The sequence below is a fragment of the Crocuta crocuta genome, unplaced genomic scaffold, assembly GCF_008692635.1.
Source record: "Crocuta crocuta isolate KB4526 unplaced genomic scaffold, BGI_CrCroc_1.0 scaffold177, whole genome shotgun sequence".
Taxonomy (NCBI): domain Eukaryota; kingdom Metazoa; phylum Chordata; class Mammalia; order Carnivora; family Hyaenidae; genus Crocuta; species Crocuta crocuta.
In genome coordinates, this window is record NW_027531880.1 from 3915763 (window position 1) to 3940345 (window position 24583).

The 24583-nt window shown below is 42.6% G+C and overlaps 1 protein-coding gene across 2 annotated transcripts in view; it reads right to left on the reverse strand.

Moving 5' to 3' along the window:
• Positions 1-2406, reverse strand: part of GPAT4 (glycerol-3-phosphate acyltransferase 4) — a 32991-nt gene extending 30585 nt beyond the window's left edge. For both annotated transcript variants that reach the window (XM_077773085.1, XM_077773084.1), the window contains exon 1: positions 2299-2406. The gene's annotated coding sequence lies outside the window, so the exon portion shown is untranslated. The remainder of the gene's footprint in view (positions 1-2298) is intronic.
• Between the last annotated feature and the right edge of the window lie 22177 nt (positions 2407-24583).

Sequence of the window (24583 nt, forward strand, 5' to 3'; positions counted from 1 at the left end):
TCTAGCTTCTATCTCCAGAAAGCAAGAAATCTATAAAAAAATGCAACATTTTATGATGTGCACATAGATAAGAGAAGTGGTTTCTTCTTCATCAAAAACCATTTTTACCAGGCTAGAATCCTAACTAACCACTGCACTCTTTCTGATGCCATAAACCCAAAAAACCCCATGCAAAACATAAAATTTCTCCCCACACCCACGTCTTTATGGGTAATGATTTACCAAGACACCCAGACACTGTTACTTTAGCAGTTATTCCCAAAAGCTGGAGGAGCAGGGCAACCACTGCATTTAGGTCACAAACTAACAAAAGTCCATCCTGAAAATAATTTATAAACAACTATGTCACACCATAGAAACTAAATTTATAAGCAAACTCAATGACCTCTATATACAAAGATTCCTTTATTTGCGGGATTCTTTGGAGGTACAATATCCCCTCCAACTATTTAAGGGTGAAGATTGGGATGCAAGTACTGAATTTACTGGTCTTTCTGGTGTTAAGGAAACTTAACAGCACAAAGTGTGCTAATTAATGCATTCCATGATTTTATTTAAAAAAAAAAAACAGAAACAAAAAAGGAAAGAAAGTAAGTGCCTAACCCATGTTACACGCAGCCTAGGATTCTTATCTGTTAATAGCAAGAAAGGATGTTTCATGTACTATCTTCTCTTTGCCATCAAGGGCAAGACTTTAGGAGTTCATGCCAAATCATCCCAGTTCCCCTTAGTTACGAATGTTACCTACATCTTTTAAAGTCTGTTCTTATTCTCAGTCTGGTATTCCCCTTCTACGGTCAGAATTTCCCCATGTTCCCTAAAAGCTGTGATTAGACTTTCTCATTTGTCCCCTATCTAAAGAAATATTTAAATTTATTTCTTTACGGGGGTGGGGGTGGGGTTGCAGAAAGAAAGAGAGTGAGAGAGAAGATTCCCAAGCAGGCTCCATGCTGTCAGCACGGAGTCCAATGTGGGGCTAGGACTCACGACCCATGAGATCACAACCTGAGCTGAAACAGAGTCAGCGCTTAACTAACTCAAGCCACCCAGGCGACCCTAGTTTAAGAAATAGTTTAAGATAGATCCCCTAGTTTCATTATTCCCGAATTTAATGGAAAAGTTCATATTAACCCAGCCAAACCCTTCACTGTAAGAGTTTTCAGTGACAGCCCTTCTGCACATTTTCCTTTCCTAAAAGATACAACTTACAGGCAAGGACTACGGTTCAGGAAAAAGGAGACTGAATGTGGAGTTGGGAGAGGTTTCCAGACTCAGGTGGGCTCTTATTCCTGTAGATCTGGACAAGTCACTGAAGCTCTATGGAGCTTGAGCTCGCATTAGAAATGAAGACGTAAGACAAGATGATCTGGAAGTGCTCATCCGAATCTAAAGACTTTTTGTTTCAACCTGTCCTCCAGCAGGTTGATCATTTTAGGTACTCTTTTTTTGGCCCTTCTCCAATGCTGCTATGTACTTCTTAGTCCAGGGACTTCTAACAGAATATGTCCCCAAAGAGTACACTATGACCTTATACAACAGTAAGATTTTCATTTTGAATCCCAAACTACTTTTGACATCAAGGATTTATCCCAGAGGGGGAAATGGACAGGGATGTGGATGGGACAGACTTAACATGAAGATCAGCTGTTGAAGCCGGATGATGGAGACATGCTGATTTACTATTTAACAATTTCTGTATGTCTGAAGTTCTCCATAATACGAAGTTTGGGGGAAAAAAATCACTATCAAAGTGAGAAGAATACCAGACTGGCATTACTACAGAACTCTTTTCTACAGTCTGTGGCACAGGGTAACTGCTTTCAAACCATTTCCCTTGGGGTGAGAGAGAATCGACAGGATAGGAAACCAAGCAGAGGCACTCAAAGTTCAGCCAAAATTAAGGAAAATGAACCAGAAAGGAATTGTTCTCAAGAAGGTTATCACTGAGAAGATCCATGGCACTCAGGGCATGAGCAGTGAGAGGCACTTAGATCTCGTAGAGTATGGAACCTGTTTCCACGAAGCCATACCATTTCCTGCAGCAGATTTTCCCTAAACTTTTCAAACGGCAAAAGTTAAAACCCTATGTGAAACGGAAGTGAGGAAATAAACCCTCTGGTAGGAGGATTCCTTGCAGGACATGAAATCAAAACGGAAAGGCAAGGGATTTCGGGGGTTAGGGAAATCTAAAGAAAGAAAAATGGGTTCCTTTGCAGAACAAGCGAGGAGACTATACATCCCAGGGAAGCCAAAGGACCTAAGAAATCACAGGTGAAGGCGCTTCCTCGTGATCTCTACCTCCCAAGCTCCACTCCTCCACGCTCGGGGTGCGGGCTGCGGAGCACCTGGGACGCGGGCCGGCCGGAGCAGGGAGTGGCGGGACGCGCCCGGCACGGGCCTCCTGGGGAGCTGGGCGCGGGNCCCCGAGATGCCTGCTCTGATAAGGGGAGCGCTTCCTAAAGGGGAGTCTCCACTTTTCTGAGCTGTGCCTGGCCCTGAATACTGGCTACTTCTCACGAGATGCACTTGTATAGATTCTAAAAAGGGTGAAATCAGCCCTGATCAGTAAGAGGCTTGAGTCCCTAAATTATCTTGTCATCTTGGGGCTGTTGTGAGTGTGCAGAGAGATACAGTTCTGTATGTAACGAACTTAGCCCAAGGCCTGGCATCAAGAAACATTAGCTGCCATCATCGTCACTGCCACCACCACCACCACCATTATCATCATCATCATCATCATCATCATCGCCATCATCAATATCACCTCTGAGTCTCATTTGTCTTCCTAGCGAAGCCAGGGAGTTCAAGGGGTTTGTAAGGACAATTTCCGTGTTCCCTTGAAGGTGTAACTCTCCAACGTCTACTGTCTACTTCAATTTGGAAAGGATCTCTCCGCTGAAGTCTAGCTCGTGCCTGCTGGAGTTTGACTGTGTATTTCTCACTATCTCTTCGACTTCAAATGCCTAACCCTGGGGCGCCTGGGTGGCTCAGTCGGTTGAGCGTCCGACTTCAGCTCAGGTCATGATCTCACGGGTTCGTGGGTTGGAGCCCTGCTTTGGGCTCTGTGCTGACAGCTAGCTCAGAGCCTGGAGCCTGCTTCAGATTCTGTAACTCCCTCTCTCTCTGACCCTCCCCTGCTCACACACACACACACTCTCCCTCTCTCAGAAAAAACAAACAAACCAAAACCCACAAATGCCTAACCCAAGTTTATCATCTTCCCTAAAATGGATTCTCCTTAGAAAAAAAGTTAACCTTCTCCTTCTTGCTCTTAAAAGACATTTTTTGCCTCTAAAACCACCCCGTCCCCAGTTTATTCTGTATACTAGTGTTAGATTGCCATTCCCTGCTAAATAACCTGATCAGAAATCTTCAGGGTAAAGTCCACATCCTTAGACCTCAAAATCTGACTGTAAGAATGATGGCTGTGCTCCAAAACACTTGACCACTCATCCCCACACCTGTTTGGGACTTATCACATATTTAGAATGCAATCATTTATCTGTTCATTTAACAGACCTTCACTGAGCCCTTCCTACATGGCCAGTTTTTGCCAGAATCCCGATGATACAAAGTCAAATAATGCATGGCCATGTCAAATCTTCAACTAGATTAAATTCTGTAAAGAAAACGACATCATACATTTTTGTGTCCTCCTCGGTGCCAGGGCTAGAGTTTTAAAGTGGCTACCACCATCCTAAATGCTCTTTGAGTTCTTATATCTGGTCTCCTTTCCTGCCCCCAGAACAAGTCAAAACTTGGAAGTAGTCTGTCCACCTGCTCTGCTTTTGTGTATCCATGTTTACCGTTTCTTACAATTCTTACCACATATTACAGTTCTTTCTATACAATAATTTTGAAATTAAAAAGTGTTTCACACATTTTAGAGATTCAACACAAATGATATTGGCTGATTCTTTACCCAGCCAAATAGTAGACTCAGTTGTATCAACATGCATGCGCGTGCACGCACACACACATGCATGAATGAATTCACTGGAGCTTTCTCTAAACTTCTTTAGTGCAGGAAGGCAATCAAACCTCCTTTTGAAAAGGGAGTCAATAAGAACGGGGTTAATATGGTTCAGTCTCCAGAGTTTTGTTTGCAAAGGTCAATGACCTGGGCACATCTCTATCGTACTCATTTCTAGGCAAAGGAATACAAATGTGAGAGATAAAATGAGCAAATAATGCTTGAAGAGTTAGACACAAAGTAGGTCTATCTGTATGGAAGGCCCACTGCCTATACCATGACTAGGTTTACATCCAGCACTAAATTCTTTGTCGCGGTGAATTTGGACTGTCTTTAGATTGTTGAGGTATTTACTGGAATGAAAATGCTCTTGTAATACAAAAACTAGGTGACTAATCTTAAAAGCTTGATGAAGCATAGTCTGTTCAAAAGAGGGAGCACAGTGTTCAAGTTTACCTGAGAGGTTTAACAACCCCCATGTCATTCTGACTTTGAGCTAACTTCCCAAAATGTGCTTCTAGAATCATTGTGTTTGCTGTGTGTATGGCACACGGTGCTATGTACCTGGAAAGATACTCCTTTTAAAAGATACTCCTTCCTGGGGCACCTGGGTGGCTCAGTTGGTTAGGCATCCGACTTTTGATTTCAGCTCAGGTCATGATCTCACAGTTAGTAAGATTAAGCCCTGCATTGGGCTCTGTGCTGACAGCTTCGAGCCTGCTTGGGATCTCTCTTCACCCCTCTTGTCCATGCACACCTGCTCTCTCTTTCTCTCTCTCTCAAAATAAATAAATAAATATTTTTTAAAAAAAGATACTCTTTCCCCCAGTAGAATAATCCCATAAGTATGCTGTATAACTTCTTTCCCTTCCATGGATACCTTTTCATGTAAAAGCCTTTGATATTAAGAGGTGAAGCAGGACTATTTACTAAACAACCAGTAACAGCAGTGCTTATTTCCAAGCAGCAAGAGACAAAGACGAATTAAGCAAAAGATGTGTTCTTTTTAAAATTTGGTTTTAATTGTGGTAAACTACACATAAAATTTACCATCTTAACCATTTCTAAGTGTACAGTTTAGTAATGTTAAGTATGTTCACATTATTGTGCAACCAATCTTTACAAATTTTTCATCCTGAAAAACCGAAAATTGGGGCGCCTGGGTAGCTCAGTCGGTTAAGCGTCCAACTTCGGCTCAGGTCATGATCTCATGGTTCATGGGTTCGAGCCCCGTGTTGGGCTCTATGCTGACAGCCAGCTCAGAGCCGGGAGCCTGTTTCCAATTCTGTGCCTCCCTCTCTGTCTGACCCTCCCCTGCTCACATTGTCTCTCTCTCTCAGAAATAAATAAAACATTAAAAAAAATTTTTTTTGAAAACCTGAAAATTATACCATTAAACAAAAACTCCCCACCCCGTCTCTGCTCCAGCCCTAGGCCACCACCATTCTACTTTTGTTTCTGAGTTTGATTTCTCATACTTCATACTTCTATCTAAGTGAATCATACAGTATTTGCCTTTTTATGACTGGCGTATTTCACATAGCATAATGCCTTTCAGGTTCATCCATGATCATCAAAATGTCCTTCCTTTTTTTTTTTTTTTTAAGTATTCAGCCTTAAATTTCCTGTTGTTTGTATATATCACATTTACTTAACCCACTCATCCATTGATGGGCTTTTGAGTTGCTTTCACCTTTTGGCTATTATGAATAATGCTGTTGTGAATATAAATGTACAAATATCTGAGATGCTGTCTTCAATTCTTTTGGATCTATTGCCCAAAAGGAATTGCCAGATCCCTTTGTAATTCTATTTTTAATTTTTGGGGGACCCACTACTTGTGATGCTCTTTGATAAGTTGGGAGGAGAGATCCTGTGATATAAATTGGAGAGTCATCAGAAAATGGCCGATACACATGTCAGATCAGATCAATAAAGAACACTCTGACTTAGGAAGCAGGGACTTTGCAGTTAAGAGCAAAATGAAGAAGAATGAAGTTTTTCAGTCTGCATCCACACTGTGGTCCTCAACTTGAAACTTCATAGACCCAATTTTGCCAATTCACAGCAAGATAATCTGTTTCTGGGGACTGATGTGTAATAATCAAAACTATAGGAGACACCGATGAAAGCGGCTCATTTATTAATTAGGTGGATAATTGAAAATACCAAATTAACTGGAATAATACAATCTATACGTGGGTTCATACCCTTAGCAGTGGCAACGTCTACTTGGGAGACTAAATCAACATCAATAGGTGGATGATGTTTTAAAAAAAAAAAAAAGGAAATGTATTACTTTAAAGTCTTTAATGACTTTATATACTCCCCCGAATTTGTATTTGTATAGGGTTCTACCTGCCAAGCAACCCAAAGCAGTTGGCCAAGCAGAACATCCTTTTGGATGTACATGGCCATCTCCTCCTCTTTGCCCAGCTCTCTATTTTCTAAAATTCACTCCCACTGGCCATTATCACCTCCATTAAAACAATGGCTGCCGGGGCAGCTGGGTGGCTGAGTCCATTGAGGTGGAGCATCCAGACTTGGGCTTACGTCATAATCTCACGGTTCCTGAGTTTGAGCCCCACATTGAGTTCGCTGTTGTCAGCGCAGAGCCCCCTGCAGATCCTCTGTCCCTCTCTTTCTCTGCTCCTCTCTAGCTCATGCTCTCTCTTAAAAGTAAACTTGTAAAAAAACAAACAAAACAATGGCTGCCTTCCTGATACTCTCAGGGGAAGAAAAGGGGAGTTTCCAATTACTGTAACAATATTCAAAAGTCTACTGGAGGGGCACCTGAGTGGCTCAGTCAGTTAAGTGTCCGACTTTGGCTCAGGTCATGATCTCACTGTGCAGTCCGTGGATTCGAGCCCTGCATCTGGCTCTGTGCTGACAGCTCAGACCCTGGAGCCTGCTGCGATTTCTGTGTCTCCCTCTCTCTCTGCCCCCGCCCCCCACTCTGTCTCTGTCTCTCAAAATAAAATAAAGACATAAAAACAATTGAAAAACAAAGTCTACTGGAAACCACGTATATAAGTAAGACCACTTAAGCTCATTGAAATGTAATTTTTGGCAAACCCTCTACTCATCTTTTAGGTACTCACTTTAAAGGTCAATTCCAATAAGATGCTTTTTCTGATCTCTTCCTAGGGCTCATTCTCCATATGTGTATATTTTTTTTCCCCTCCATGTGTTTCTAACACTGTCTGGATGGCTCTAACATTATTTATTTTTATTGAGTATTTATATGTCTGGCTCCCCTCACAGGACTGTGAATTTTGTTTTACTCATCTATCCCCAAAAGTTAACATGATGTGTAGCACATAGTGGTTGCTCAATAAATGTTTGCTGAATGAGTAAAACTACATGACGACCACTAGAAACTCAACAAATTATTCTTATGTTTAATCTCATGTTTAATAAAATCATGAGATGAATGAACTAGTGTGCTAGTACTTAACACACGAAATTTGGTAGACAATACGGGGTTGTGTGTGAAAAAAAACAGTAAAAGGGGGCACTGAATGGAAAAATTTTTCCAACATGGGAAAGGTTGTCATAAATCAAACCATTTTATGTTAGTCTGGATGTTTGAAAGGGCAAAAGAGTCCGTGGCCACTTTTGTTTTTCTGAGATTACCGTTACCAAAAAAAAAAAAAAATTACAGGATTACAATTGTAGCATGTAGTACATGTGTGTCTTCCCCAAATTAACAATTTTAAAGAAAAAAGGGCAAAAAATCCATTATGCTGTTTATAAGATACGGCTTTATAAAAATATCAAATATTAATTCAGTAGTGTACTTTGTGATCTGGCAACTAAAGATCTGATCAGCACCTTTTTTCCAACCCTGTTAGCTGTCTCTGAGGTTGTGGAAGTAACATCATTGGGATGAGTAACAAAAGTCTAGAATCCAGGCCCCTCCCCTGTGAGACCCGACCCATCTGATCCTCCAAGACTTCCCTTCTCCAGTGGGAGACCCCGACCTCAGTTGGATTTTCTTAAAGGCTCATCAATAAGATTTCAGAAACCCCAGTTTCCTGGGAACTATATTAGGACACATTCTAGGGGTAAGTCACCTCTACAGCTGACTACTCATTTTTTTTCTGTTGAAATTTCTGTTGGTTTCAGAGACCCACCCCCGATCCTGACAGCATAGCCTGTGCAGATCGCCCACCCTCCTTGTGATCTGTCTCTTAATAAGCCAGACTTGGAAGCCTGGGTGGGGAGGAGGAGGAAACAGTGTGGGTACAATAGCATCTCTTATCAGATGAGGAAGCTGCAGCTGTGTTCTCGCCTCCCAGGAAGCTTGCTGAGTTTGGCTCCTTCTATCTTTATCCCGATAACCACCTGGCTGTTTTCCACGGAGGAAGTGGGGAGTGGGGAGTGGGAAAGGCCCTCTAGGGACAAAAATAAACAGTGAATCCTGCTTGCTCAACCAAAATGTAGCCCAAGAAGTCAAGGATCCGAGGAGATAAAGATTTAAAAAACAAAAAAACCAAACACAACACTTTTATTTGAAATTTGTCATCTATGAATGATAATCTGAGAGAAAGAATAATCTCTGAAAAGAGGGTAAAATCTTCCAAAGACTAAGGATCTCAGAACATTATATAATGAAGCTGGGGACATGCTTGGCACAAATACTCCTGCATTATTTCAACCCATACGTCTTGGGACTCTCAGGCGGTGGCCAGCAATGTACACGGTGTCCTGGTCCCAGCCTTCCCAGGCCCTGAGGGAAGCAGGCAGTTCAACAAGCAGGTTCAATACAGGGGGATAAAACACAACAGGGAAAGTGTGTGTGTAAAGTGCAGTGGGGGCAAATAGGAACACAAGTCTGGCTCCTGAGTCTAGGCAAATTACACTTTAAAAATGTACTACATAGAGGCGCCTGGGTGGCTCAGTCGGTTGAGCGTCCAACTTCAGCTTAGGTCATGATCTCAGGGTTCGTAGGTTCGAGCCCCGTGTCGGGGTCTGTGCTGACAGCTAGCTCAGAGCCTGGCGCCTGGTTCAGATTCTGTATCTCCCTCTCTCTCTCTGACCCTCCCCCTGCTCACACAGTCTCCCCCTCTCTCTCTCAGAAATAAATAAAACATTAAAAAGATAAAGCCTATTTAAAAAATATACTGAATAGTTCATAAATATCTGCTTTTCAAGTACATTTATTTTGAGGTAGTTTCCCCAGACTTATCTGTTGAAGAGGGGGAAAGGTCAGGTGTTTAAGAGATGAGCTATGAAGATGCTTCGGCAATCTTTATTTTTTACTTTTTGTGGCAAAAGTTGAAGACGCGAGACGACTTTGAGTTACCAGGAAAACAGCCGCTTCTAGAACGAGAGCAAGGTAAAAGAGCACTTTTCTGTGCTGCATCTCTATCTTCAAGGTAAAGAACTCCTCCCGACCGCTGCTGCCACATACCCACATAGTCCTTCTAGATACTCTCTGCTGGGCCTTTTAAAGAATTACGTGTCAAAGCTTTATGTACCTTAACTCTGTTCCACACTCCAAAGGCTCTCTTCCCCGCAAAGGGTAAAGGGTGCCCTTGCCAGCATCTTCCTGAAGGAAATATCACTTCCGTGAGGAAGTGAGCCTGCCCCCAGGACAGAAGGAGGCAAAGCATTCGAGGTCTGGGCCAGGGGGAGGGGGAGAGAGGGCTAGGAGTTGCCAAGGTCCCGTTTCCCCACTACGAATTCGGGAGCAGACGGAGTCTGGGTAAAGCTCCTGGAGAGAGAGAGACGAAACGCGCACAACCTGGGTAACAAAACCAAGCTCTGCCTGTGCAGAAAAAGTAATCGAGAGGGCTCAGCCTGTGGGTCCTCCGAGAGTTCAGTTTCCTTCCGATGAGCAGGACTGGGAACTGGGCACCAAGCAGTGGTTTTTGGCCTCGGCTCTTGTCCCGCAAGAGCTGCCCCGCACGCTCTAAGGAGAGGCAGAACCGGATGGCGCCCTCAGGGCCCGGCGGGGGGGGTGCAGCGGCCTCGCCACCCGGGAGGCGAAGATGTCCGTCTGGCCTCTGCAAGGACCAGTCGTGCGAACACAGGACGCTTCTTGGAAGGAGTCCGAGGCGTCAAAAGCGCGGCGCACCTGCGCTGCCTTCTGGAGAGCCGGCGTGCGCGCCCCNCGCGCGGCGGCCGGGAGCCCGGGTGGCGCGGGAGGCTGGTCGCGCGACACGAGCCCTCCTCGGAGTTTCCGCCCACGGCGTCCTCAAACACGAGCACGGACGTCAACGAGAGCCCCACCGTGTCCGCAAACACCACCTGCTTCTTGGGGCTCTGCGGTTGAGGAGGTCGTGCCAGACAGGAGCGGAGGGACCGCGGGGGCCGCAGCGGCCGCTGCTGGGAGGGGCTGTGGCCGAGGCCGACGTGCATGGGGCGGTGCGCAGAAGCCGGGCCCACCGCTCGGGGACCTTCGACGAACGGGGAAGGATGTTCTGAGGCCCGGGCAGAAGGCCCTGGCATTCTCCGCTGCAGCCCAGCCCGCCCCTCCTCCTCCCCCGGGGTCGCCGGCCCGCAGGTGCGGGCAGAAACCGGGTGGAAAGCAGCACCCGCCAGCAGTGGTAGTGGGCTGGGCGCCGGGGGAGAGCCGGTGGGTTCCCGGAGACCGGGGCACTTACCCCACGCAGCTCCGGGCAGCAGCTCCCCTTCTCTGAGACTACTTTCCCCGGCAGGAACTATTTAAGTGCTCCTGACCCCGAGAGGGCCCGCAGCCCTGGGGCACTGGCCTCTGGGAGGCAGCCAATCAGAAAGGCCTTTCACGTGGGACCCACTGAGGGAAATGAAAAGGATGTGACAAGAGGTGTGACTCAGGCACTTTGCCCTGGGCCGCCGGCCCTCCGCCCCCGACCCGGTAGCCTTTGGCGTCACGCCTGGGTTATCTGTGGTTGTGGTCTGTGCCGAGAGGCAGGACCAGGAAACAGACATACTCCAGGGAAGAGCGGGGTCTCCACACGCTGCAGGTCGTTTCCCCCGGGGGAAACAGGCTGTGGTCACCCTCCGCACCCCTGTGCAGCGACATACTGCCCGCTTTGTGGCCTCTCTTAGCCTCACCTCCTGGTTTTTTCCCCAGTCACACTTCCGCCACTGCCTTCTTTCTGTGTCCATTTACCACTCTGTACCCCGCCCCCCCCGTGCGTGTGTGTGTGTGTGTGTGTGTGTGATCCAAAGAAAGAGGAAGGTCACTGGGTGGGGCACTCATTGGCCAATGTAGCTCCTATCGGGACTTGGACTCGGCCTCTGGTTTGGTCGGTTGTGGCCAGAGTGACAGGGTTACAGGACACAAAGCACCTCCATAAGGAATCCCACCTGGTGTGCGTCCATGGCACTCCTGTGCTGGACGTGATCATGTTGTCTCAGGCCACGGACAGCTTTCCTTGTGTTCTTACCTCTGGCATCCTGCTCGGTCTCTTTTGCTGACCACTGTATTCTCTCTATCCCTTAAATCTTCTTTTAAAAAATCTTAAAATGTTTATTTATTTTTGAGAGAGAGAGAGAGAGAAAGGACGAACCGGGGAGAGGCAGAGAGAGAGGGAGACACAGAATCCCAGGCAGTCTCCAGGCTCTGAACTGGCAGCCCAGAGCCTGCCGCAGGGCCACAGCCCGATCGTGATGGAGCTGAAGTTGAAGGCCCAACTGACTGAGCCTCCCAGGTGCTCCTCCACCCCTAAAATCTTATTTCACCCCTGGGGCGCCTGGGTGGCTCAGTCAGTTAAGTGCCTGGCTTCAGCTCAGGTCATGAGCTCATGGTCTGTGGGTTCGAGCCCCATGTCGGGCTCTGTGCTGACAGCTCAAAGCCTGCTTCAGACTCTGTCTCCCTCCCCCTGCCTCCCCTCCCTGCCCTGCTCATATCTGTCTCTTTCAAAAGTAAATAAACATTAAAAAAAAATCTTAATTCACCCCAAATCCTCAGCCCTCTGCATTTTTCACTTTCCACAAAACTTTGGATTACGAATAACTTGTTTTGCAAGTGTTCCTCCGATGAGCAAACGTTTCTAATAAATTTTAACTTGATAAATGAGCAATGTCTTGCAATACAAGTGGTAACTGATGCCGAACGTCCCGTGATCACAACTGAGCCAATGGTTCTTAAAATTCGCTTTGATATACAAGTGCTTTGGACTACAAGCATGTTTCTGGAACAAAATTTTGCTTGCAAACCAAGATTTTAGTGTACCTTTTCCTTGGAGATCCTTATCCAATTTTGACAGTCAACTACTTTCATATGCTAACCCCCACATCTGTATCCAGCTTAGACCTCCCCCCACCAAACTGCACATCCGATTCCTAGATAATGGAATCTACTCTTGATCTGGCTGGTGGTACCACAGGTGAGTTCCCTGTGTAATTTTCTGTATGTATGTTTTACTTCAATCAAAAGTTTAAAAAAAAAATCCATCAAGGAGGTAAAGTTGTTAATTATATAGTGGTTTGGAGATTTGATTCTTTCAAAAATGGCTTCAGAATGAATATATATAAAGGCAATGTGTATTTTTCACTTAATGTATACAGCAGTGAGCATCGTTTCATATTATAGATGTGGTTCATTTTTCACCCATGGTGCCTGGTATTCTATTGTATGGGTTCACCATACTCCACTACACACATTTAGGTGAGTCTCAATTTTTTTTTTTTTGCTAATGAGATAGGTGCAGCTAAAACTCTTGTGTACATATATTTGTGTACATGTGTGAGAATTTCTCCATGCCAGATACTTAGAATGAGGACTGTTAGTTCAAAGGGTCTGTGCATTTAAAATTCTGATAGGAACCACCAAACTGCCTCCAGAAAGGCTTTGTAAGTTTATAATTTCACCAGTAACCTTCAAGAGTTGCCCTATTTCCTTATCTTCACCATTACTAAAATGATCATATTTCAAAATATTTTTCAATACGGTAGGTGAAAAACAGTGTGTCATGATTGTTTTGATGATATTTTTAAGTCAAAGTGGCATGTAGTATTTTTTTCATGTATTTACTTGCCACTTGCATTTCTTCTCAGTTAAGTGCATAGTCAAGTCTTTTGCCATTTGTGTATTTTAAAATGAAGTAGTAGTTCTTGGGTTAATAGATAACATTGGCACAGTGGGCTATCTATCTGGAAGAAAATAAAGGTAGACCCCTACTCCACACCAAAATAACTGAAGATGTTAATTTAAAAGGGATATAGGGGCACCTCGGTGGCTCAGTTGGTTAAGCCTCTGACTCTTGGTTTTGGCTCAGGTCATGATCTCACAGTTTGGGAGTTTGAGCCCCTTATCCAGCTCTATGCTGATAGCACAGAGCCTGCTGGAGTTTCTCTGTCTCGTCTCTCTGCCCCTCTCCCACTCACGCTGTCTCTGGCTCTCTCAAAATAAATAAATAAACTTAAAAAAATTAAAAATAAAAAGGGCTATAAATTATAAGGAAGCGTTATAGGAGGGTATTTGTATATTTTGGGTAGGAGACATTCTGCATGGCTAAACCATAAGCAAAATCAACAAACAAAAGACTGAGAAGATGTGTTCGTAAATATTTGACCACCCAAGGTCATGTTACTCCTGGAGTCAATTTTGATCCTTTGTATTTTCTTTAAAAATCAGCCATTTCCGGGGCGCCTGGGTGGCTTAGTCGGTTAAGCGTCCGACTTTCGCTTAGGTCATGATCTCGCAGTTCGTGGGTTCGAGCCCCGCGTCGGGCTCTGTGGTGACTGCCAGCTCAGAGCCTGGAGCCTGTTTCAGTCTGTGACTCCCTCTCTCTCTGACCCTCCCCTGCTCACTCTCTCTCTCTCTCTCTCTCCTAGAAATAAATAAAACGTTAAAAAAAAAATCAGCCATTTCCTTAAACTTGAAATTTAATGACATGAAGTTAAGCACAGTGTTCTCTTAATTTTTTAAAAAGCTCCATGTTGTCTACAGTTCTTTTATTATTCCTAGTACTCTTTGGTTGTGTTTTCTATTTTTTCACGGTAGACTTGAGTTTTCTTATTTAATTTGTTTGGCATATTGATTTTCTTGTTGTCTAGTCCATTATTTTCTGTTTTCACAGTATGATTTACCCCTTTTATTTTTCTGCTTTCTGTTTCTGCCTTTTTTAGTGGAATGCTTTATTTAATTTATTTTCAATCTTTTGTGTCCTCTAAGAAATGCATTTAAGATCGTACCTTTTCCACAAAGAAAACCCATATGCTCTTATACACAGTGCTCTTACTGTCATTTATTTCTAAATAGGTTCTAGTTTTTATTTTAGTTTTCTCTTTGATGCAAGACTTATGATTATTTTTAAGATTTTATTTTTTAAGCAATCTCTACACCTGTCATGGGGCTTAAACTTAAAATCTTGAGATCAAGAGTCATACTCTCTACCGACTGAGCCAGCCAGCATCCCTGATGTTAGAATTATTCTTAAGTGTGTTATTGAAATTTCTAAGGGGATTATACTGGGGAAGGGCATATTTTTCGTGCTAATTTTGAACAGCATTGTGGGTCACTTTTCTTTCTCCCTTATGCAACCAATACTCTGGGTCCCTACAGCATGGTAAAGGATGTGATAGGTGCCAAGGTACAATGGTGAACAGAAATGGCAAGGTTGCCGACCACATGATTGTTTAATTTCTAGCACTCAGAAAATGTGGTCATTCTTACCTTTATTTGGGGGAATTTATTGAGATTTGTTTTGTTGGCTAATATGTGACCCATTTTCGAAAAAAAAGTGTTTTCTCATTTTGTTAAAATTAAGTTCTTCCGCTTGAATTTCAAATACTGTGAAATGAGTGTTCAAGTCTTTTATCATTGCATTTTCTCAAATTTGTATACTCTGACAACTATGTTTTATATTATTGCAATACTACCTTGTTTGGTGCGTGAAAACTCAGTGCTATTGTACCTTCTTAGTGAGTTTATCTTTTTGTTTTGTTTTGTTTTGTTTTTTTTAGAGAGAGAGAATCTTAAGCAGGCTCCACACCCAGCTCAGAGCCCAAAATACGCCTCAATCTCATAACCTGAGATTATGACCTGATCCAAAATCAAGAGTAGGATGATTAACCGATTGAGCCACCCAGGTGCCCCTAGTGAGTTTATCTTATATCAATGAATGATAAACCTCTTTATCCTATGCAATCTTTTTGCCTTGCAGTTGATGTTGATAATTCTATCGATGCCCCTCTTTTGCTTCATTAATATCAGTCTGTTATAGTTTGTATTTAGTATTCTTATCAGCTTTTCTATTATTTTAAATGTGAAGTTATTTGGGGGTAACAGAAATAGCTGGACTGTGTTTTTCTTTTTTCCTTTTTTAAAAAAGCTTATTTATTTAATTTGAGAGAGACAGAGCAAAAGTGAGGGAACAGTGGGGGTGGGGCGGGGGTGGGGGAGAGAATCCCAAGAAGGCTCTGTGCTGTCAACACAGAGCCTGACTTGGGGCTCGAGCTCATGAACCATGAGATCATAACCTGAGCTGAAATCAGGAGTTGGGTGCTCAATCCACTGAACAATCCAGATGCCCCTGGACTGTTTTTTCTGGATTTCTCTTCATTTCCTCTTGTTCTTGGCCCATTCAATAAGCTCTCGGTTTTCGATTGATCTACACTGTGTAAGAGTTGGTTTTACTCTATCATTATTTAATGTCAAGCATCTAGCTCAGTGTGATCCTAGCACTGCTATCAAAGTTAAAGCAGACAGAAAGGGGAGTTTCTGGCTATAATTCAGAGCTCCTTTTATCAGGATTGGGTGAGTTTATCCAGTACACCCAAACTTCCCAAATCTGGTAAACACAGAAACACACACGTGCGTAAGGGCATACAAAAGTTTCAAAGATTTTAAAAACCTTTCACCCACGAGGAGGCCTTGAATTGGAAGAACATATTGAACCAAAGTTGGAAGTGGAAAAGATCTACCACAAGCTAAACAAGCTTGCTACTTAACACAGAACACAGGAAGTGGGCAGTTGGGTAGGCATTGCCTGTGTGAGTGCTATCTGAAGAGCACAGGGCTAGAACGGATTTCTGCTGGTCAAGCAGTGCGGGGTCAGGAAAGAGAACTGGCTTTCTGAGTCCGAACTGCAAGGTTCCCATCTTGGCCAAACCATTTCCTGGTCATCATGAACAGCCATACTAGTCTACAAACGGGATAGGGATCTCTGTCCACAGCAATGTATTGTAGAAGAAGACAACAATAAGTGAACAATTTACATAGGATTAATATTTTAGAATATTCCAAAACCTTTTGACACCTCGTCCCCCTTTTTCCTTGCGACAACCCTGTCAGGTTGGTTTAGCATTCTCCCTACTTTACAGCTAAGGAAGTGATTTCTCCAAGGTTCCCGAGTTAATAAAAATGCACATTCAGGACGAACCTAGTTTTGATTCCAAATTTCAGCATCATCTCATGAGAACCTGTTCCTTGTGAAAACCACAAAGCACCTTGCAGATGTAAAGATTTAGTGTTAATTTTCTGAAAAGAGGCAATTGTGGGACTGTGCACAAATCTGCAGAAGCCTGCTGAGCTGTAGGCAGATTGAAAACTGGAAGGCAACCTGAAAGATTTTCTAGTCCAATCCTTTGCAAGTGTTAGGCAGGGAAGTGTTGAAAACTTACAGGAGCAGAAAAGTATCTATGACTTTTCTTGCATGTCCAAGACCATAGCTTCTTCAACCTTCCTTGGTAGACCAGTTCAGTGTTTGTCATCTGCATGACAAAAAGTTTTCTCTTCATGACACCATATAGGTCTTTCTGCTTCTTAAAAAGTTCTAGGTTTGGCTTTCTTTGTCATTTGTCACTTTTCTGATTCTTTTTTCTTTATATATGTTCCTGAGCATATTGACTTATACTTTAGAGAAGCAGCTTGATTTTTATAAGACTCCATTTCTTTTCCATTGTTTTCCTCCTGCTAATCATAATATTAGGTAATTTTGGTCCTTTTAACATTCATTTTTTTTTAAAGCTGCATAATTCCTTCCTTCTTCCTTTCAATTAAATAATTTCCCAACCATTTCTTCCTGTATTTTTTATTCCACAAAACTCATTTGTCCCTTAAAAACCAAGATCAAATTAGTCATCAGGTCTAGTTTATGCCTCTAATTACCACATGCAAATTGATGGCCTCATCATTGGCCAGCATGTCCAAACTACTGTTTGTTCTGCTTAATTCACTAAAATTAGCAGTTTCATTTTTTTAAAAATTTAATTTCAGTATAATTAACATACAGTGTTATATTAGTTTCAGGCATAGTGTGTAGTGATTCAACAATTCTATACATTACTCGCCGCTTATCACAGTAAATACACTCCTTAATCCCCTTCACCTAGTTCACCCATCCCCCCCACCAACCTCCCATCTGGTAACTGTTTGTTCTCTATAGTTAAGAATCTGATTTTTTATCTCTTTTTTCCTTTGTTCATTTGCTTTGTTTCTTAAATTTCACATGAGTGAAGGCGTATGGTATTTGTCTTAATCTGATTAATTTATTTCACTTAGCATTATACCCTGTAGATCTAACCATGTTGTTGCAAGATTTCATTCTTTTTTGTGGTTGGGTAATGTTTCATTATATATATATATATATTTAACGTTTTCATATTCTTTGGGTAAATACCCAGTTGTGGAATTACTGGATCATAAGGTAATTCTATTTTTAATTTTTTTAGGAACCTCTATACTGTTTTCCTCAGAAGCTGCACCAGTTTGCATTCCCACCAACAGTGCACAAGCATTCCTTTTCCTCCACATCCTTGCCAACATTTGTTTCTTGAGGTTTCAATTTTAGCCATTGTGACAGGTGTGATATGATATCTCATTGTGGTTTTGATTTGCATTTTCCTGAGAGTGAGTGATGCGGAGCATCTTTTTATGTACCTGGGACCCATCTTTATGTCTTTTTGGAAAAATGTCTGTTCATGTCTTCTTCCCATTTTTAAATTGGATTATTTGGATTTTTTTGTGTGTGTGTATTGAGTTGTACAAGTTCTTTATATATTTTGGATACTAACCCTTTATTAGATATGTCATTTGCAAATATCTTCTCCCATTCAGTAGGTTGTCTTTTAGATTTGTTGATTGTTTCCTTTGCTGTGCAGAAGCTTTTTATTCTGATGTAGTCCCAATAGTTTATTTTTTAAAAGTTTTCTTAAATAATTTTTTTAATGTTTGTTATTTTGAGAGAGAGTGAGAGCACACAAGCAGGGGAGGGGCAGAGAGAGAGGGAGAGAGAATCTTAAGCAGGCTCTGCACTGTTAGTAAGGCCCCCAAAACAGGGCCCAATCTCATGAACCATGAGATCATGACCTTAGTTGAAATCAAGAGTCGGATGCTTAACCAGCTGAACCATCCAGGTGTCCTAAAAAGTTTCATTTTAAAAGTCACTGGAGTCTAAAGCATCTGGGTTGGCTATGAATCACAAGCAGTAAGGAGGTCTCTCAGTTTCCCATTGACAGAGAACAGAGTTATACCTTTCTTAGAGACTCTCAGGGATGGAAATTCTATGGAGCTTTTGCTTGCTGTCTTAGTTCAGGCTACTCTAGCAAAATGCCGTAATCTGGGTGGTTTAGAAAACAGACAACTTTCTCTGATAGGTCTGGATCAAGATGCCAGCATGGATGAATTCTGGTGAGAACCCACGTCCTGGCTTGTAGTTGGCTACCTCCTTGCTGTGTCCTCACATGGTGGAAAGGGAGGTATCTCTGATCTCCTCTACTTATAAGGGCACTGTTCTCATCATTGAGGCCTCATCCTCATGACCTCACCTACACCTTAGTACCTCTGAAAACCCCAGCTCCAAATACCATCACCTTGGGGCATGGGACTTTAACATGTGAATGTGTTAATTTGGAGTGGAGTAATATGAAGCTACTTGGAGCTCTATTTCCTGCCATCAGGAGAAATCCCACCTGCAGGAGAGAATAATGCCAAAGGATATTGAGAAACAGCAGAGAAGATAGAAACTGGGACACACACACACACCTCTCAAAGTAGTGTAGGAATCTATGGACCTACTGGGTCATTGGAGACCAGCTACCACTTTCCGTTACAGGAGCCAGCAAATTCCTTTTCCTGAAGCTGACTCAGGCCAAGTTTCATCTCTTACAAGCAGAATCCCTGATCTACAGAGCTCTTTTCACACCCTCTGTTCTTCACTTTTCCTTTGGTTATCTCATCTGCTCTTAGGACTTCCAACTTCACCTGAATACTGATGACTTCCATGTTACATTCTATACCAGACCTCTTTCCTGAGCTTGAGCCAGATTTCTGCAGGAATTTCCACTTTCATGGCCCAAGAATACATTAAGCTCCATGTGCAAGAACATTAGCAAGGTCTAATACCAACTGTAATGTAGACTAGTGATGAACATAGATGACATTGTGAGATATCTGCAACAACTATAAATATGGCATGAAAATATCTGCTTTCTGTTGATGGCTAAGTCACAAATACTGTGAATATTACTATGGTTTGTGGCCTAGATTCATAACAGAAAAACCTAAGCTTCGTTTAGTGGGTAAGGAAAAGAAAGATGTAATGTTTTTTAAAAATGTTATTTATTTATTTTGAGAGAGCGAAAGAGGGTGTGAATGGGGGAGGGTCAGAGAGAGAGAATCTCAAGAAGGTTCTGGACAGGCAGTGCAGAGCCTGATGAGGGGTTTGAACACACAAACCATGAGACCATGACCTGAGCCAAAGTCGGACACTCACCTGACTGCCCAGGCACCTCTCTCTTTTTCTTAAGTTTATTTATTTTTGAGAAGGGGAAAAACTGTGAGTGGGGGAGGAGCAGAGAGAGAGGGAGAGAGAGAATCCCAGGCAGGCTCTGCACTGACAGTGGGGCTTGAACTCACAAATCATGACATCATGACCTGAGCCAAAGTCAGACACTAAACTGAATTGAGCCACCCAGATGCCCCAGATATGATTTTTTTGTTAACCAAGGTCATATATCCCCTGAATGGAATGGTCTGTGGACTCCAGGTTTAGGGTCACTGGATTTGGCTGTTGGCAGTACTATTTGGTCCCTTGGCTAACACCTGGCCCTGGGCAAATGCTGGACTTGCTTCTCTGGACTTTGTGTTCTTGTCGGTCTTGGTGTAACAATTCCTCACTAGCTTGTTAGCAATTTGATGTCTTCAGAAAAATGTCTTTACATCTTACCCAATTTTTGTCTTCAGTGTGAATTGATCCAAGTTGCTGGCTCTGCCATTACAGGAAGGAGAGTTGCCTGCCCCCTGCTGCATCATCCGTACCTTTATGTGCTACAGGGTCCTTATTTCTTCTCACTTGGATTGCCAGCACAGCCACTGATTTCTAACCTTGCAGTGTGGCCTCCATTCTCCGCAGTCACCAGAAGGATTTTTCTAAATGCAAATTAGGTTTTAAAATGTAAATCTAGGGGCGCCTGGGTGGCTCAGCCGGTTAAGTGTCCAACTTTGGCTCAGGTCATGATCTCACAGTTCGTGGGTTCGAGCCCTGTATCAGGCTCTGTGCTGACAGCTAGCTCAGAGCCTGGAGCCTGCTTCAGATTCTGTGTCTCCCTGTCTCTCTGACCCTGCCCTGCTCACGCTGTCTCTCTCTCTCTCAGAAAAAAAATAAATAATAAAAATTTAATAAAATGTAAGTCTAATCATTTCAGATCTTAACTTCAAGTCCTCCAGAGGCTCCCAGGTGTCTCCTAGCGGACCCTGTAAGACAGAAAGCTGCCCTCTTCCCACACCCCATTCTCATCCTATAATCTTGCCATGCCCAGATCCTTGGAGTACCCACCATGCTGTACGTGCCCCATGGCTTCTGTGCCTTTGCTCATGGTATTTCTACCCCAAATAGTCCTCTCCTCTTTCCTCCTCAGCCTGGCTAATTGCTCTAGTGTTTCAAGTCTTGGCTATGCCACCCCTTTGGGGAAGCTTTTGTGATTTCTTGTCTTTGGAGTCCTCCGTGTGTTCTTGTGTACCACTCCGTGCCCATTTCTACTTTTAAGAAAGCATATTATTCCATGCTTGTGTTCTTGCTTGTCCCCCTCACTGGATGATACGCTTTCTTCCTCTGATGCACAAGTTACACACCACAGTGTCTGACCTTAGATGTTTGTTTACCAAATTGAGTGGCGTTATACTTGGCATATTACTATTCTTTTATTTTGATTTTTTAAACTTCATATCTTCTTTACTATTGAATTTAGGCAAAGCACACAGCATACTACTATTTTGTATTGTGTCATTTATATGATCTATTCACTCTTTGTCAAATCCTAGAGTGACAGGACACTACCACTCTTGCTTTCATTACCACTTTTGCTTATGTTCCTCACCAAGGAATTTGTATTCCATGAAATGGCTCCTTCCTACATGTTTTACAAACTGGAAACGTCAGGTTACTAATATATCCCCAAGTTACTCCTATGTACTACTCATTCTTTTTTTTTTTTTTAATGTTTTATTTATTTCTAGGAGAGAGAGAGAAAGACAGCGTGAGCAGGGGAGGGTCAGAGAGAGAGGGAGTCACAGACTGAAACAGGCTCCAGGCTCTGAGCTGGCAGTCAGCACAGAGCCTGACGCGGGGCTCGAACCCACGAACCGCGAGATCATGACCTGAGCGAAAGTCGGATGCTTAACCGACTAAGCCACCCAGGCGCCCCTGTACTACTCATTCATTCTTAATTCTTAAGATTTGGGGTAGCTTTTAAAATTAAGACAAAATAGTAAAATTGTAGGTATAAAAAGATCAGAAACTACTTAAGGAAAGACCCAAGACAACGTTATGGGAAACCATGGGAGGTAATGAACACAGTAATTGGGTCTGAGCTCCATGGTAGGAAGGCTAACAATGGGAACCAATAGGACTCCTCTGTCTGATACAATGAGTTGTAGACATTTGAAGAGACACACATTTACTTGTACTAAATTCTAAGAAAAAGTTCTTACATGGGTTCTTATAAATAAAACAATAGGTATATAATTGGAAAGCCTTCAGTGGTACTTTTTGGAAGACATGGAAATGTAATTCACATGGCCATTTCGCTAAAATCAAGGAACGAATACATTCCCATTAGTGCAGGCGTACTGCCTTCTGGGATCAAGTTTGATGCAGAAATAAAAGTTGTGGGAACCAAGAGGAAGAGGCTGATGATACAGCCCTTAGTATTGTTCCCGTTTCGTTTATTGAACTGTTGACGGGCCATGGTTAGCGGTCTATTCTTCATGACTGAGTTCACCCAAGTGTCCACATGTGATATTGTTGATGGAGATCAGAAAGCTTCAGATACCAGGAGACGGCAAAGTTGATGCTCTATTATAAAAATGGAGGAGGTGGACTACAGTCTCACTCAGACTGACGACCAGCTGCTGTGCCTGGAGGTTGAGGGCCACCATGCTGCAAACATAGCCAAGTGGCTGTGCACACACCGTGTTTGCTGACAAACGAAGTTCAATGAGGCATATGCCATTTTGCATTATGTTATTTTCATGATCTATTCAGGAAATTAGATTGCAGTCATGCCTAATCATCTTGTTTGTTTCAGTGTTCCTAATATAAAATTATTTATACCATCCTTAATTCCCCACAGATTTTGGTGGGATGTTAATAGACATAGAATAGTAAAACTGTAAGCATAAAAAGATTAGAAACCACTTAGGGAAAGAGAAAGTGCAATTTAAGCAGGAAGATGGGAGAGGGTTGTTAGGAGGATTACACAAGGTAATTTCTGGAGAGCAATTCATACATTGTCCCCGACACAGATGCACAAAAAATATTAACCTCCTTTACCCCCTGCCTTTTCTGTAGGCAGTGGGTAGCTCCTGAAGCTTTTTAAGAGAGTCAATGAAATGGTCAGAATTATACTTAAGGAAACTTCACCTTCAGAGATAACAGAGGTGGCAATTTGAAGCTTTAAAAAATTCACATTTGAGGTGGGAAGAACTTTGGGTCCCAACAATACCCCACTCTAGAGACTTAAAACATCTTCTCATATATAAAGCTTTGACCCCAAGCAATCATTTCTTTCCAAGCTTCATAGTCCTGGCTCTTAAGAATTTTTTTCCTGAGTTAAATAATCCCGTATTTTCAGATTTTCACATAGGGGGATTCTCTTAGGACTCATTGTAAATTCCTCTGGGGCAAAAATTGTCATTTACTTTTATTCTTATTTTCATAGAACCTAGTAGAACTGAACATTAAGCAAGGCTTGGGTGAATTTATTTTGAATAGTTTTCCTTGACAAGTTAGAAGAATTTGTCAGCATTGTGGTATGTAGAACAAGATCTCCGTAAAGCAGAGGGCACTCCTATGGTAAGAAAAATGCCACCTCCTCTAAAATAATGTGAATGGTAGTGGTTACTCCCTCAAGGGAGTCTTTTTGGAGGGCGTGAACTTACTCCAGTGCAGCTCTCATTGCTCAAAACATTTTTGGATTTTCTTTCCTTCTGTGGAGACAGCGCTGCAAGGGAGGTAAGAGGCTGGACTCTGGTATTCTAGGCTCACTGGGGTTTGAATCCGTCTCCTTTAGCAGCTATGTGGCCTTCACAGATTAGTGTGTGTGTGTGTGTGTGTGTGTGTGTTTTCTCATCGCTCCCATGGGAATATCAATATTACCTATCTTATAAAATTGAAAAATTTTATAATATTACCTATCAATAATTACCTATCAAATTACTTATATTATTACCTCTAATATTACCTATCAATAATTACCTATCAAATTACCTATATTATTACCTATATTACCTATCAATAATTACCTATCAAATTACCAAATATTACCTATCAAAAAATTGAAAATTTGTTAATATATATAAGGTAGGACCTATTGCCTCTTAGATATAAAACCAACATATGGCAAAGATTTTATTTAACTTATTAGTTAATGAGAGAACCAGGAAAATGTTAAAATCAGTTCAAACAAGGACTTGACCCTATACTCTATAGGACAAAATTCGTTTGCACTGCCACGGACAGAAATTCTTTCCACACAACAATCAGGAAATATTCACATGATCAGTTCTCTATAAATTAACTTCTACCTCTACTGAGTTGTAAAATGGCCCCAAAACATGGGCACACAGGCTACATGCATCAGATATCCCATTGATAGGATCTCCAAGAACATCTTTTGCTCATTCCAAAAATCTCAGGTTTTTCTTTTCATAAAGTTGCTGTGAAGGTTTACAAATGTATCCACTTAAAGCATAGAATAGTCTGACTCATAGTAAATACTTGATAAACATGTTATTATTGCCTTCAGAATTTAAACTACATTTCTTTGAGTACTGTTAACCTTAAAAAACTAAAACAGGGGGCACCTGGGTGGCTCAGTTGGTTAAGCTTCCGACTTTAGCTCAGGTCATGATCTCACGGTTTGTGGGTTCGAGCCCTGCATCGGGCTCTGTGCTGACAGCTCAGAGCCTGGAGTCTGCTTCAGATTCTATGTCTCCCTCTCTCTCTGCCCCCCCCCTGTTCACACTGTCTCTCTCAGGAAAAAAAAAAAAAAAAACTAAAACAGTTATAGGGTGCTTGGGTGGCTCAGTTGGTTAAGCGTCTGGCTTCAGCTGAGGTCGTGATCTTGTAGTGTGTGAGTTCAAGCCCTGTGTTGGGCTCTGTGCTGACAGCTCAGAGCCTGGATCCTGCTTCAGATTCTGTGTCTCCCCCTCTCTCATGCTCATGCTCTGTC